The sequence below is a fragment of the Syngnathus floridae genome, unplaced genomic scaffold, assembly GCF_059516105.1.
Source record: "Syngnathus floridae isolate MCC-2025c unplaced genomic scaffold, RoL_Sflo_1.0 HiC_scaffold_89, whole genome shotgun sequence".
NCBI classification, from domain to species: domain Eukaryota; kingdom Metazoa; phylum Chordata; class Actinopteri; order Syngnathiformes; family Syngnathidae; genus Syngnathus; species Syngnathus floridae.
The window spans coordinates 32,501-48,598 of NW_028284117.1; positions in this window are offsets into that span (position 1 = coordinate 32,501).

The window sequence follows — 16,098 nt, forward strand, 5'->3', positions numbered from 1 at the left end:
ACGTCCCCCTCCTGCGGTGACAAAAAAAATCCACTCCTGGTACCTAAAATTTTCTCCAGCGGCGGGCCCCGGGCCTAAACTTTCTCCGGGCCGCGCAACACGCACTCTCCGCCGGACACCGACGGAGGCAACGTCCCCCTCCTGCGGTGACAAAAAAAATCCACCCCTGGTACCTAAAATTTTCTCCAGCGGCGGGCCCTTGGCTGAAACTTTCTCCGGGCCGCGCAACACGCACTTTCCGCCGGACGCCGGTCCCAAAGCGCCACCCCGGACCACCACAAGGCTACAGCCACCATCCCCAAGCGCCACCCCCGACCGCAGCAAGTCGACCGCCACCAGGCGACAGCCACCATCCCCAAGCGCCACCCCCGACCGCCACCAGGCGACAGCCACCATCCCCAAGCGCCACCCCCGACCGCCACAAGGCGACCGCCACCATCCCCAAGCGCCACCCCCGACCGCCACCAGGCGACAGCCACCATCCCCAAGCGCCACCCCCGACCGCCACAAGGCGACCGCCACCATCCCCAAGCGCCACCCCCCGACCGCCACCCCCCGACCGCCACAAGGCGACCGCCACAAGGCGACCGCCACCATCCCCAAGCGCCACCCCCCGACCGCCACAAGGTGACCGCCACCATCCCCAAGCGCCACCCCCCGACCGCCACCCCCCGACCGCCACCAGCCGACCGCCACCAGCCGACCGCCACCAGGCGACCGCCACCAGCCGTTCGCGGTGTGCGCCTCCGGCGCCACCGGTCCCCAAGCACCATCCCCAAGCACCATCCCCGACCGCCACCCCCCGACCGCCACCCCCCGACCGCCACCAGCCGACTGCCACCAGCCGACCGCCACCAGCCGACCGCCACCAGCCGTTCGCGGTGTGCGCCTCCGGCGCCACCGGTCCCAAGCACCATCCCCAAGCACCATCCCCGACCGCCACCCCCCGACCGCCACCCCCCGACCGCCACCAGCCGACCGCCACCAGCCGACCGCCACCAGCCGACCGCCACCAGCCGTTCGCGGTGTGCGCCTCCGGCGCCACCGGTCCCCAAGCACCATCCCCAAGCACCATCCCCGACCGCCACCCCCCGACCGCCACCAGCCGACCGCCACCCAGCGACCGCCACCCGCCGTTCGCGGTGTGCGCCGTTATCCGCCTCTGGGTGGTCCTTGCCGGGCGTGGATCGGCGTCCGCTGTCGGTAGGTGACGGGACCATAATTGGCCCGCGGACCAGCCGGCGGGGCTCTATGGAAAAGCCCACCCGCCTTCGCTGGTTCCCCGGTCGGCCACGAGTAGCGATAATTCGGCCTCTTCGCCCGGAGCGCGGCTCAACTTAAGCGAAAATGCACTAAGTGCCAAAGCCCATTCATTTACAACGGCGTGTCCGCCAGAGGGCGCGTTTCCCGCCGCGGACCGGCCGGCGGGGCTCGTCGGAGAGCGTATCCGCCTCTCGGTGGTCCTTGCCGGGCGTGGGTCGGCGTCCGCTGTCGGTACTTTACGGGACCGCAATCGGCCCGCGGACCAGCCGGCGGGGCTCTCTTGAGAGCTTACCCGCCTTCGCTGGTTCCCTGGTCGGCCACGAGTGGCGAGAATTCGGCCTCTTCGCCCGGAGCGCGGAGCGACATTTGCGAAAATGCACTAAGTGCCAAAGCCCATTCATTTACAACGGCGTGTCCGCCAGAGGGCGCATTTCCCGCCGCGGACCGGACGGCGGGGCTCGTCGGAGAGCGTGTCCGCCTCTGGGTGGTTCCTTGCCGGGCGTGGGTCGGCGTCCGCTGTCGGTGGGTGACGGGACCATAATCGGCCCGCGGACCAGCCGGCGGGGCTCTCTTGAAAGCTTACCCGCCTTCGCTGGTTCCCTGGTCGGCCACGAGTGGCGAGAATTCGGCCTCTTCGCCCGGAGCGCGGCTCAACTTTTGCGAAAATGCACTAAGTGCCAAAGCCCATTCATTTACAACGGCGTGTCCGCCAGAGGGCGCATTTCCCGCCGCGGACCGGCCGGCGGGGCTCGTCGGAGAGCGTGTCCGCCTCTCGGTGGTTCCTGCCGGGCGTGGGTCGCCGTCCGCTGTCGGTACTTTACGGGACCACGTTCGGCCCGCGGACCAGCCGGCGGGGCTCTCTTGAAAGCTTACCCGCCTTCGCTGGTTCCCCGGTCGGCCGCGAGTAGCGAGAATTCGGCCTCTTCGCCCGGAGCGCGGCTCAACTTTTGCGAAAATGCACTAAGTGCCAAAGCCCATTCATTTACAACGGCGTGTCCGCCAGAGGGCGCATTTCCCGCCGCGGAACGGCCGGCGGGGCTCGTCGGAGAGCGTGTCCGCCTCTCGGTGGTTCTTACCGGGCGTGGGTCGGCGTCCGCTGTCGGTACTTTACGGGACCACGTTCGGCCCGCGGACCAGCCGGCGGGGCTCCCTAGAAAGCTTACCCGCCTTCGCTGGTTCCCCGGTCGGCCGCGAGTGGCGAGAATTCGGCCTCTTCACCCGGAGCCCGGAGCGACTTTTGCCATTTTTTTTCTAAGTGCCAAGGGCTCTCGCGCCGCGATGCGTCCGCCTCTGCTGGTTCCCCGGTCGGCCGCGAGTGGCGATAATTCGGCCTCTCCACCCGGAGCCCGGAGCGACTTTTGCCAAATTTTTTCTAAGTGCCAAGGGCTCTCGCACCGCGATGCGTCCGCCTCTGCTGGTTCCCCGGTCGGCCGCGAGTGTCGAGAATTCGGCCTCTTCACCCGGAGCCCGGGCCGACTCCCGCCGATATGATCACATCATGATCCTATAGCAAGTGTCGTACAACCATAACATGATGTACAAAATAAATATATAAATATTAACATCACCTATAAACATTAAATATATAAATATTAACATCACCTATAAACATTAAATATATAAATATTAACATCACCTATAAACATTATGAATACAATGTTTATAACCGAATGCTCACTTTATATTATTTGGCTGTAAATGCGAGCATAAGTTGTATATATCATGTATTTATCCACGAACCGTTAAACAGATGTCAAGTCAGGCTACCTTAAGAGAGTCATAGTTACTCCCGCCGTTTACCCGCCTGTGTGCGAGAGGCGGTGTAATTTCTCTCCGTGTCCGCTGGAGGGAGGTATTTCCCCGTTACGACCTCCGGGAAGATCACCGGGACGCGGAGAACGCTTAGCCGGGGCGCTTGGAGCCTCGTTCGGCTTAGAAAGTGAGGTGGAAAGCACTCGGGGAACCGGCTGGAGGTGCTGTGGAAGTCCAGCGGGCCGCGTAAAACGCTTAGCCGGGGCTCTGGAAGCCGCGTTCGGCTTAGAAAGTGAGGAGGAATGCATCATGAGAACCGGCTGGAGGTGCTGTGGAAGCTCGGCGGGCCGCGTAAAACGCTTAGCCGGGGCTCTGGAAGCCTCGTTCGGCTTAGAAAGTGAGGAGGAATGCATCATGAGAACCGGCTGGAGGTGCTGTGGAAGCTCGGCGGGCCGCGTAAAACGCTTAGCCGGGGCTCTGGAAGCCTCCTCGGGCTTCAAGAGTTAGGAGGAAAGCCCCATGAGAACCGGCTGGAGGTGCTCTGGAAGCTCATCGGCCAGCGGAAAACGCTTAGCCGGGGCTCTGGAAGCCTCCTCGGGCGTCGAGAGTTAGGAGAAAAAGCACCCCCGAGAACCGGCCGGGTCCTCCACGAACCGTGAAAAAGATGTCGAGTGCCGCTACCTTAAGAGAGTCATAGTTACTCCCGCCGTTTGGCCGAAGGTGTATTTACTCGCCGTGTCCGCTGGAGGGAGGTATTTCCCCGCTCCAACGTCACCGGCGGCTTCCGAACGTCTCTCCGAGCGCTCGGAAGTCCGCGCGGGGGGGAGAAGCGGGCCGTGCGAGGTACCGTGTGGAGCTGGACCGTCACCTGGTCCGCTCGTCGTGCGCGCCGGCCGCTGGAAGTCGAATAAAGCTCCGCGATCTCATCCGCGGTGCTTGTAAACAGCCGATCCGCTGGGCTGGAGCTATTTTGGGCCACTTGGCGCGCGCGCACGGCCTCCCGGATGGTGCCGCGTGGAGTGCGCGAGCGCACCGGCCGCTGGAAGTCGAATGAAGCTCCGCGATCTCATCCGCGGAGCTTGTAAAGTGCAGATCCGCTGGGCTGGAGCTATTTTGGGCCACTTGGCGCGCGCGCACGGCCTCCCGGAGGTGCCGGGTGGAGTGCGCGAGCGCACCGGCCGCTGGAAGTCGCATAAAGCTCCGCGATCTCATCCGCGGAGCTTGTAAACAGCCGATCCGGTCGTCTTGGAGCTATTTTCGGCCACTTGGCGCGCGCGCACGGCCTCCCGGAGGTGCCGGGTGGAGTGCGTGAGCGCACGGGCCGCTGGAAGTCGAATAATGCTCCGCGATCTCATCCGCGGTGCTTGTAAAGAGCCGATCCGCTGGGCTGGAGCTATTTTGGGCCACTTGGCGCGCGCGCACGGCCTCCCGGAGGTGCCGGGTGGAGTGCGCGAGCGCACCGGCCGCTGGAAGTCGGATAAAGCTCCGCGATCTCATCCGCGGTGCTTGCAAACAGCCGATCCGCTGGGCTTGGAGCTATTTTCGGCCACTTGGCCCGCGCGCACGGCCTCCCGGCTGTCCCGGTGGTCCCGGTAGCCTCCGCGGACGGTTAAAAAAATCTCAAGTGAGCCTACCATAAGAGAGTGACAGTTACTCCCGCCGTTTGGCCGCTCAAAGTGCCATCAGACGCGCAGCAACGCGAGTGTGCGCTAAGTGCGAGAGGTGGCGTATTTACCCGCCGTGTCCGCTAGAGGGAGGTATTTCCCCGTTACAAGCTCCGGGAAGATCAGCGGGACGCGGAGAACGCTTAGCCGGGGCTCTGGAAGCCTCGTTCGGCTTAGAAAGTGAGGAGTAAAGCACTCGGGGAACCGGCTGGAGGTGCGGTGGAAGCTCAGCGGGCCGCGTAAAACGCTTAGCCGGGGCTCTGGAAGCCTCGTTCGGCTTAAAGAGTGAGGAGTGAAGCACCCGGAGAACCGCCTGGAAGTGCTGTGGAGGCTCGGCGGGCCGCGTAAAACGCTTAGCCGGGGCTCTGGAAGCCTAGTTCGGCTTAAACAGTGAGAAGGAAAGCACCCGGGGAACCGGCTGGAGGTGCTCTGGAAGTCCAGCGGGCCGCGTAAAACGCTTCGCCGAGGCTCTGGAAGCCTCGTTCGGCTTAAATAGTGAGGAGGAAAGCACCCGGGGAACCGGCTGGAGGTGCTGTGGAAGCTCAGCGGGCCGCGTAAAACGCTTAGCCGAGGCTCTGGAAGCCTCGTTCGGCTTAGAAAGTGAGGAGGAATGCATCATGAGAACCGGCTGGAGGTGCTGTGGAAGCTCGGCGGGCCGCGTAAAACGCTTAGCCGGGGCTCTGGAAGCCTCGTTCGGCTTAAACAGTGAGGATGGGAGCACCCGGAGAACCGGCTGGAGGTGCTGTGGAAGTTCAGCGGGCCGCGTAAAACGCTTAGCCGGGGCTCTGGAAGCCTCCTCGGGGGTCAAGAGTTAGGAGAAAAAGCACCCCCGAGAACCGGCCGGGTCGTCCACGAACCGTGAAAAAGATGTCGAGTGCCGCTACCTTAAGAGAGTCATAGTTACTCCCGCCGTTTGGCCGAAGGTGTATTTACTCGCCGTGTCCGCTGGAGGGAGGTATTTCCCCGCTCCAACGTCACCGGCGGCTTCCGAACGTCTCCCCGAGCGCTCGGAAGTCCGCGCGGGGGGGAGAAGCGGGCCGTGCGAGGTACCGGGTGGAGCTGGACCGTCACCGGGTCCGCTCGTCGTGCGCGCCGGCCGCTGGAAGTCGAAAAAAGCTCCGCGATCTCATCCGCGGAGTGCAGATCCGCTGGGCTGGAGCTATTTTGGGCCACTTGGCGCGCGCGCACGGCCTCCCGGAGGTGCCGGGTGGAGTGCGCGAGCGCACCGGCCGCTGGAAGTCGGATGAAGCTCCGCGATCTCATCCGCGGTGCTCACAAACAGCCGATCCGGTCGGCTAGGAGCTATTTTCGGCAACTTGCGCATGCGCACGGCCTCCCGGAGGTGCCGGGCGGCGTGCGTGAGCGCACGGGCCGCTGGAAGTCGAATAATGCTCCGCGATCTCATCCGCGGTGCCTACAACTAGCCGATCCGGTCGGCCTGGAGCTATTTTCGGCCACTTGGCCCGCGCGCACGGCCTCCCGGCTGTCCCGGTGGTCCCGGTCGCCTCCGCGGACGGTTAAAAAAATCTCAAGTGAGCCTACCTTAAGAGAGTGACAGTTACTCCCGCCGTTTGGCCGCTCAAAGTGCCATCAGACGCGCAGCAACGGGTGTGTGCGCTAAGTGCGAGAGGTGGCGTATTTACCCGCCGTGTCCGCTAGAGGGAGGTATTTCCCCGTTACAAGCTCCGGGAAGATCAGCGGGACGCGGAGAACGCTTAGCCGGGGTGCTGGAAGCCTCCTCGGGCGTCAATAGTTGGGAAGAAAGCACCCCGAGGACCGGCTGGAGGTGCTGTGGAAGTTCGGCGAGCCGCGCAAAACGCTTAGCCGGGGCTCTGGAAGCCTCGTTCGGCTTAAACAGTGAGGAGGAAAGCAGCCGGGGAACCGGCTGGAGGTGCGGTGGAAGCTCAGCGGGCCGCGTAAAACGCTTAGCCGGGGCTCTGGAAGCCTCGTTCGGCTTAAACAGTGAGGATGGGAGCACCCGGAGAACCGGCTGGAGGTGCTGTGGAAGTTCAGCGGGCCGCGTAAAACGCTTAGCCGGGGCTCTGGAAGCCTCGTTCGGCTTAAACAGTGAGGATGGGAGCACCCGGAGAACCGGCTGGAGGTGCTGTGGAGGCTCGGCGGGCCACGTAAAACGCTTAACCGGGGCTCTGGAAGCCTCGTTCGGCTTAAGAAGCGAGGAGGAATGCACCCGGAGAATGACATTTTGAAAAGATTTGACTATAAATGCGATCATATGTAGTATATATCACATATTTATCCACGAACCGTTCAAGAAAATGTCAAATGAGCCTAACTTAAGAGAGTGACTGTTACTCCCGCCGTTTGGCCGCTCAAAGTGCCACCGGACGCGCAGCAACGGGTGTGTGCGCTAAGTGCGAGAGGTGGCGTATTTACCCGCCGTGTCCGCTGGAGGGAGGTAATTCCCCGTTACGACCTCCGGGGAGATCAACGGGACGTGGAGAACGCTTAGCCGGGGCTCTGGAAGCCTCGGGCGGCTTAGAAAGTGAGGAGGAAAGCAGCCGGGGAACCGGCTGGAGGTGCTCTGGAAGCTCAGCGGGCCGCGCAAAACGCTTAGCCGGGGCTCTGGAAGCCTCGTTCGGCTTAAACAGTGAGGAGGAAAGCAGCCGTGGAACCGGCTGGAAGTGCTGTGGAGGCTCGGCGGGCCGCGTAAAATGCTTAGCCGGGGTGCTGGAAGCCTCGTTCGGCTTAAAGAGTGAGGAGTAAAGCACCATGAGGACCGTCTGGAGGTCTTCTGGAAGCACAGCGGGCCGTGGAGAACGCTTAGCCGGGGTGCTGGAAGCCTGGGCCGGCTTAGAGAGTGAGGAGTAAAGCACCATGAGGACCGGCTGGAGGTCTTCTGGAAGCACAGCGGGCCGTGGAGAACGCTTAGCCGGGGTGCTGGAAGTCGAGTAAGGCTCAGCCATCTCGTCCAAGGTGCTTACAAAGTGCATGTCCGCTCGGCTGGAGGTATTTCCGGCCACCCGGCGCGTGTGCACGGCCTCTGGGTGGCTCCGGGCCGGCTAGAATTCCGGACCGCGATCGCTAACTCGCGGGACCCTAAATGGCCCGCGGACCAGCCGGCGGGACCTCGGTGACCACCCATCCGCCTCGCGGTGGTCCCTGGCCGGGTAGAATTCCGGACCGCGATCGGTACCTCGCGGGACCCTAAATGGCCCGCGGACCAGCCGGCGGGACCTCGGTGAGCACCCATCCGCCTCGCGGTGGTTCCCGGCCGGCTAGAATTCCGGACCGCGATCGCTAACTCGCGGGACCCTAAATGGCCCGCGGACCAGCCGGCGGGACCTCGGTGAAGACCCATCCGCCTCGCGGTGGTCCCCGGCCGGCTAGAATTCCGGGCCGCGATCGGTACCTCGCGGGACCCTAAATGGCCCGCGGACCAGCCGGCGGGACCTCGGTGACCACCCATCCGCCTCGCGGTGGTCCCCGGCCGGCTAGAATTCCGGACCGCGACCGCGAACTCGCGGGACCCTAAATGGCCCGCGGACCAGCCGGCGGGACCTCGGTGACCACCCATCCGCCTCGCGGTGGTCCCCGGCCGGGTAGAATTCCGGACCGCGATCGGTACCTCGCGGGACCCTAAATGGCCCGCGGACCAGCCGGCGGGACCTCGGTGAAGACCTATCCGCCTCGCGGTGGTCCCCGGCCGGCTAGAATTCCGGGCCGCGATCGCTAACTCGCGGGACCCTAAATGGCCCGCGGACCAGCCGGCGGGACCTCGGTGACCACCCATCCGCCTCGCGGTGGTCCCCGGCCGGGTAGAATTCCGGACCGCGATCGGTACCTCGCGGGACCCTAAATGGCCCGCGGACCAGCCGGCGGGACCTCGGTGAAGACCCATCCGCCTCGCGGTGGTCCCTGGCCGGGTAGAATTCCGGACCGCGATCGGTACCTCGCGGGACCCTAAATGGCCCGCGGACCAGCCGGCGGGACCTCGGGGAAGACCCATCCGCCTCGCGGTGGTCCCTGGCCGGGTAGAATTCCGGACCGCGATCGGTACCTCGCGGGACCCTAAATGGCCCGCGGACCAGCCGGCGGGACCTCGGTGAAGACCCATCCGCCTCGCGGTGGTCCCTGGCCGGGTAGAATTCCGGACCGCGATCGGTACCTCGCGGGACCCTAAATGGCCCGCGGACCAGCCGGCGGGACCTCGGTGAAGACCCATCCGCCTCGCGGTGGTCCCCGGCCGGGTAGAATTCCGGACCGCGATCGGTACCTCGCGGGACCCTAAATGGCCCGCGGACCAGCCGGCGGGACCTCGGTGAAGACCCATCCGCCTCGCGGTGGTCCCCGGCCGGGTAGAATTCCGGACCGCGATCGGTACCTCGCGGGACCCTAAATGGCCCGCGGACCAGCCGGCGGGACCTCGGTGAAGACCCATCCGCCTCGCGGTGGTCCCCGGCCGCGTAGAATTCCGGGCCGCGATCGGTAACTCGCGGGACCCTAAATGGCCCGCGGACCAGCCGGCGGGACGTCGGTGACCACCCATCCGCCTCGCGGTGGTCCCCGGCCGGGTAGAATTCCGGACCGCGATCGGTACCTCGCGGGACCCTAAATGGCCCGCGGACCACCCGGCGGGAGCTCGGTGAAGACCCATCCGCCTCGCGGTGGTCCCCGGCCGGGTAGAATTCCGGGCCGCGATCGGTAACTCGCGGGACCCTAAATGGCCCGCGGACCAGCCGGCGGGACCTCGGTGACCACCCATCCGCCTCGCGGTGGTCCCCGGCCGGGTAGAATTCCGGACCGCGATCGGTAACTCGCGGGACCGCAATTGGCCCGCGGACCAGCCGGCGGGACGTCGGTGACCACCCATCCGCCTCGCGGTGGTCCCCGGCCGGGTAGAATTCCGGACCGCGATCGCTAACTCGCGGGACCGCAATTGGCCCGCGGACCAGCCGGCGGGACCTCGGTGACCACCCATCCGCCTCGCGGTGGTCCCCGGCCGGCTAGAATTCCGGACCGCGATCGGTAATTCGCGGGACCCTAAATGGCCCGCGGACCAGCCGGCGGGACCTCGGTGAAGACCCATCCGCCTCGCGGTGGTCCCTGGCCGGCGTGGATTCCGGACCGCGATCGGTAATTCGCGGGACCCTAAATGGCCCGCGGACCAGCCGGCGGGACCTCGGTGACCACCCATCCGCCTCGCGGTGGTCCCTTGCCGGCTAGAATTCCGGACCGCGATCGGTAATTTGCGGGACCCTAAATGGCCCGCGGACCATCCGGCGGGACCTCGGTGAAGACCCATCCGCCTCGCGGTGGTCCCTGGCCGGCTAGAATTCCGGACCGCGATCGGTACCTCGCGGGACCCTAAATGGCCCGCGGACCAGCCGGCGGGACCTCGGTGAAGACCCATCCGCCTCGCGGTGGTCCCCGGCCGGCTAGAATTCCGGACCGCGATCGGTAACTCGCGGGACCCTAAATGGCCCGCGGACCAGCCGGCGGGACCTCGGTGAAGACCCATCCGCCTCGCGGTGGTCCCCAGCCGGGTAGAATTCCGGACCGCGATCGGTACCTCGCGGGACCCTAAATGGCCCGCGGACCAGCCGGCGGGACCTCGGTGACCACCCATCCGCCTCGCGGTGGTCCCCGGCCGGGTAGAATTCCGGACCGCGATCGGTAACTCGCGGGACCCTAAATGGCCCGCGGACCAGCCGGCGGGACCTCGGTGAAGACCCATCCGCCTCGCGGTGGTCCCCAGCCGGGTAGAATTCCGGACCGCGATCGGTACCTCGCGGGACCCTAAATGGCCCGCGGACCAGCCGGCGGGACCTCGGTGACCACCCATCCGCCTCGCGGTGGTCCCCGGCCGGGTAGAATTCCGGACCGCGATCGGTAACTCGCGGGACCCTAAATGGCCCGCGGACCAGCCGGCGGGACCTCGGTGAAGACCCATCCGCCTCGCGGTGGTCCCTGGCCGGGTAGAATTCCGGACCGCGATCGGTACCTCGCGGGACCCTAAATGGCCCGCGGACCAGCCGGCGGTACCTCGGTGACCACCCATCCGCCTCGCGGTGGTCCCTGGCCGGGTAGAATTCCGGACCGCGATCGGTAACTCGCGGGACCCTAAATGGCCCGCGGACCAGCCGGCGGGACCTCGGTGACCACCCATCCGCCTCGCGGTGGTCCCCGGCCGGCTAGAATTCCGGACCGCGATCGCTAACTCGCGGGACCGCAATTGGCCCGCGGACCAGCCGGCGGGACCCGCTTGACTTCCTATCCGCCTTCGCTGGTTCCCAAGTCGGCTAGAATTCCGGACCGCGATCGCTAACTCGCGGGACCGCAATTGGCCCGCGGACCAGCCGGCGGGACCCACTTGACTTCCTATCCGCCTTCGCTGGTTCCCAAGTCGGCTAGAATTCCGGACCGCAATCGCTAACTCGCGGGACCGCAATTGGCCCGCGGACCAGCCGGCGGGACCCAATCCACTTCCTATCCGCCTTCGCTGGTTCCCAAGTCGGCTAGAATTCCGGACCGCGATCGCTAACTCGCGGGACCGCAATTGGCCCGCGGACCAGCCGGCGGGACCCGCTCCACTTCCTATCCGCCTTCGCTGGTTCCCAAGTCGGCCACAAATTACGATTATTCGGCCTCTCGCTCTGGAAGTGCCATCGGCACTTGCTCGGAAAAGTGTCCGCCTCTTCTGGTTCCCTAGGTCGGCCGCCAAATGCGAAAAATCGGCCTCTACCCCGTTTGGGTACCAGGGGTAGGGTGCAGTACCAACTTTGGTCTTCAGGTGCGCCAGAGCGCGATGGTTGGTCCCACTAGTCAGCGTACTCATCGACGGTTTACTCCCCTTTCGCAAAATATAGTGGGCACGTATGTGCAGGACTGTTTATTTTTATTTTGAAAAATTTTCTAAGTGCCAGCGGACGCTGGCACACGACGTGTCCGAGCCACGATGGTGCCCAGGCCGGACAGCGACGGCGAAAAAGCCGATTCTGGAAGTTTCGAATATGCCAACGGCAAAAGCGGCGTGATGTGTCCGCCTCGGCTGGTTCTCCGGTCGGCCAGAAAAAGTGAAAATTCGGCCTCTCGCTCTGGAGGTCCGACGAACTTTGGCGAATATTTTCTAAGTGCCAACGGGTGTTGCGCCGAAATGTGTCCGACTCGGCTGGTTCCCCGAGTCGGCCCGAACGAGCGAAAATTCGGCCTCTTCGCCTGGAAGTCCGGCCGACTTTGGCGAATATTTTCTAAGTGCCAACGGGTGTTGCGCCGAAATGTGTCCGACTCGGCTGGTTCCCCGAGTCGGCCCGAACGAGCGAAAATTCGGCCTCTTCGCCTGGAAGTCCGGCCGACTTTGGCGAATATTTTCTAAGTGCCAACGGGTGTTGCGCCGAAATGTGTCCGACTCGGCTGGTTCCCCGAGTCGGCCCGAACGAGCGAAAATTCGGCCTCTTCGCCTGGAAGTCCGACGAACTTTGGCGAATATTTTCTAAGTGCCAACGGGTGTTGCGCCGAAATGTGTCCGACTCGGCTGGTTCCCCGAGTCGGCCCGAACGAGCGAAAATTCGGCCTCTTCGCCTGGAAGTCCGACGAACTTTGGCGAATATTTTCTAAGTGCCAACGGGTGTTCGGCCGTAATGTGTCCGACTCGGCTGGTGCCCCGAGTCGGCCCGAACGAGCGAAAATTCGGCCTCTTCGCCTGGAGGTCCAACGAACTTTGGCGAATATTTTCTAAGTGCCAACGGGTGTTACACCGTAATGTGTCCGACTCGGCTGGTTCCTCCGGTCGGCCCGAACGAGCGAAAATTCGGCCTCTTCGCCTGGAAGTCCGGCCGACTTGGGCGAATATTTTCTAAGTGCCAACGGGTGTTACGCCGAAATGTGTCCGACTCGGCTGGTTCCCCGAGTCGGCCAGAAAAAGTGAAAATTCGGCCTCTTCGCCTGGAAGTCCGGCCGACTTGAGCTAATATTTTCTAAGTGCCAACGGGTGTTCGGCCGTAATGTGTCCGACTCGGCTGGTTCCCCGAGTCTGCCCGAACGAGCGAAAATTCGGCCTCTCGCTCTGGAAGTCCTGCCAACTTGAGCGAATATTTTCTAAGTGCCATCGGGTCTTGCCCGGAAAAGTGTCCGACTCGGCTGGTTCCCCGAGTCGGCCCGAACGAGCGAAAATTCGGCCTCTCGCTCTGGAAGTCCTGCCAACTTGAGCGAATATTTTCTAAGTGCCAACGGCTGTTCGGCCGTAACGTGTCCGACTCGGCTGGTTCCCCGAGTCGGTCCGAACGAGCGAAAATTCGGCCTCTTGCTCTGGAAGTCCTGCCAACTTTAGCGAATATTTTCTAAGTGCCATCGGGTCTTGCCCGGAAAAGTGTCCGACTCGGCTGGTTCCCCGAGTCGGCCAGAAAAAGTGAAAATTCAGCCTCTTGCTCTGGAAGTCCTGCCAACTTGAGCGAATATTTTCTAAGTGCCATCGGGTCTTGCCCGGAAAAGTGTCCGACTCGGCTGGTTCCCCGAGTCGGCCCGAACGAGCGAAAATTCGGCCTCTTGCTCTGGAAGTCCTGCCAACTTGAGCGAATATTTTCTAAGTGCCATCGGGTCTTGCCCGGAAAAGTGTCCGACTCGGCTGGTTCCCCGAGTCGGCCCGAACGAGCGAAAATTCGGCCTCTTGCTCTGGAAGTCCTGCCAAATTGAGCGAATATTTTCTAAGTGCCAACGGGTCTTGCCCGGAAAAGTGTCCGACTCGTCTGGTTCCCCGAGTCGGCCCGACCGAGTGAAAATTCGGCCTCTCGCTCTGGAAGTCCTGTCAACTTGAGCGAATATTTTCTAAGTGCCATCGGGTCTTGCCCGGAAAAGTGTCCGACTCGGCTGGTTCCCCGAGTCGGCCCAAACGAGTGAAAATTCGGCCTCTTGCTCTGGAAGTCCTGCCAAATTGAGCGAATATTTTCTAAGTGCCAACGGGTCTTGCCCGGAAAAGTGTCCGACTCGTCTGGTTCCCCGAGTCGGCCCGACCGAGTGAAAATTCGGCCTCTCGCTCTGGAAGTCCTGTCAACTTGAGCGAATATTTTCTAAGTGCCATCGGGTCTTGCCCGGAAAAGTGTCCGACTCGGCTGGTTCCCCGAGTCGGCTCCGAACGAGTGAAAATTCGGCCTCTTGCTCTGGAAGTCCTGCCAACTTGAGCGAATATTTTCTAAGTGCCATCGGGTCTTGCCCGGAAAAGTGTCCGACTCGTCCGGTTCCCTAGTTCGGCCACATAATGTGAAAATTCGGCCTCTTGCTCTGGAAGTCCTGCCAACTTGAGCGAATATTTTCTAAGTGCCATCGGGTCTTGCCCGGAAAAGTGTCCGACTCGGCTGGTTCCCCGAGTCGGCCCGAACGAGTGAAAATTCGGCCTCTTGCTCTGGAAGTCCTGCCAACTTGAGCGAATATTTTCTAAGTGCCATCGGGTCTTGCCCGGAAAAGTGTCCGACTCGGCTGGTTCCCCGAGTCGGCCCGAGCGAGTGAAAATTCGGCCTCTTGCTCTGGAAGTCCTGCCAACTTGAGCGAATATTTTCTAAGTGCCATCGGGTCTTGCCCGGAAAAGTGTCCGACTCGTCCGGTTCCCTAGTTCGGCCACATAATGTGAAAATTCGGCCTCTTGCTCTGGAAGTCCTGCCAACTTGAGCGAATATTTTCTAAGTGCCATCGGGTCTTGCCCGGAAAAGTGTCCGACTCGTCCGGTTCCCTAGTTCGGCCACATAATGTGAAAATTCGGCCTCTTGCTCTGGAAGTCCTGCCAACTTGAGCGAATATTTTCTAAGTGCCATCGGGTCTCTCCCGGAAAAGTGTCCGACTCGGCTGGTTCCCCGGTTCGGCCACATAATGTGAAAATTCGGCCTCTTGCTCTGGAAGTCCTGCCAACTTGAGCGAATATTTTCTAAGTGCCATCGGGTCTCTCCCGGAAAAGTGTCCGCCTCGTCCGGTTCCCTAGTTCGGCCACGGAATGTGAAAATTCGGCCTCTCTGAGGTACCAGGGGTACGCATTTAGGTACCAGGGGTAGTCGCTGAGGTACCAGGGGTATGCATTTAGGTACCAGGGGAGACCACTACGGTCTGTTGGTCCCCCTAGTTAGTGTACTCATCGGTTTACTCCCCTTTCGCAAAATATAGTCGGCACGTATGTGCAGGACTGTTTATTTTTATTTTGAAAAATGTTCTAAGTGCCAACGGAAGCTGGCACACGAACTGTCCGAGCCACGATGGTGCCCAGGCCGGACAGCGACGGCGAAAAAGCCGATGTGTGTTTGATGGAAGTTTCGAATATTTTCAAAGTGCCAACGGCACTTGCGGGGTGATGTGTCCGCCTCGTCTGGTTCCCCAGGTCGGCCAGAAAAAGTGAAAATTCGGCCTCTTCTCCTGGAAGTCCGGCCAAGTTTGGCGAATATTTTCAAAGTGCCAACGGCACTTGCGGGGTGATGTGTCCGCCTCGTCTGGTTCCCCAGGTCGGCCAGAACAAGTGAAAATTCGGCCTCTTCTCCTGGAAGTCCGGCCAAGTTTGGCGAATATTTTCAAAGTGCCAACGGCACTTGCGGGGTGATGTGTCCGCCTCGTCTGGTTCCCCAGGTCGGCCAGAAAAAGCGAAAATTCGGCCTCTTCTCCTGGAAGTCCGGCCAAGTTTGGCGAATATTTTCTAAGTGCCATCGGCACTTGCGGGGTGATGTGTCCGCCTCGTCTGGTTCCCCAGGTCGGCCAGAACAAGTGAAAATTCGGCCTCTTCTCCTGGAAGTCTGGCCAAGTTTGGCGAATATTTTCAAAGTGCCAACGGCACTTGCGGGGTGATGTGTCCGCCTCGTCTGGTTCCCCAGGTCGGCCAGAACAAGTGAAAATTCGGCCTCTTCTCCTGGAAGTCTGGCCAAGTTTGGCGAATATTTTCTAAGTGCCAACGACTCGACCAGCGTAAAGTGTCCGCCTCGGCTGGTTCCCCATAACGGCCACCATAAGTGAAAATTCGGCCTCTTCTCCTGGAAGTCAAGCCAAGTTTGGCGAATATTTTCTAAGTGCCAACGACCCAACCAGCGTAAAGTGTCCGCCTCGGCTGGTTCCCCATAACGGCCACAACAAGTGAAAATTCGGCCTCTTCTCCTGGAAGTCTGGCCAAGTTTGGCGAATATTTTCTAAGTGCCAACGACCCAACCAGCGTAAAGTGTCCGCCTCGGCTGGTTCCCCATAACGGCCACAACAAGTGAAAATTCGGCCTCTTCTCCTGGAAGTCTGGCCAAGTTTGGCGAATATTTTCTAAGTGCCAACGACCCAACCAGCGTAAAGTGTCCGCCTCGGCTGGTTCCCCATAACGGCCACAACAAGTGAAAATTCGGCCTCTTCTCCTGGAAGTCTGGCCAAGTTTGGCGAATATTTTCTAAGTGCCAACGACTCAACCAGCGTAAAGTGTCCGCCTCGGCTGGTTCCCCAGGTCGGCCACCAAAAG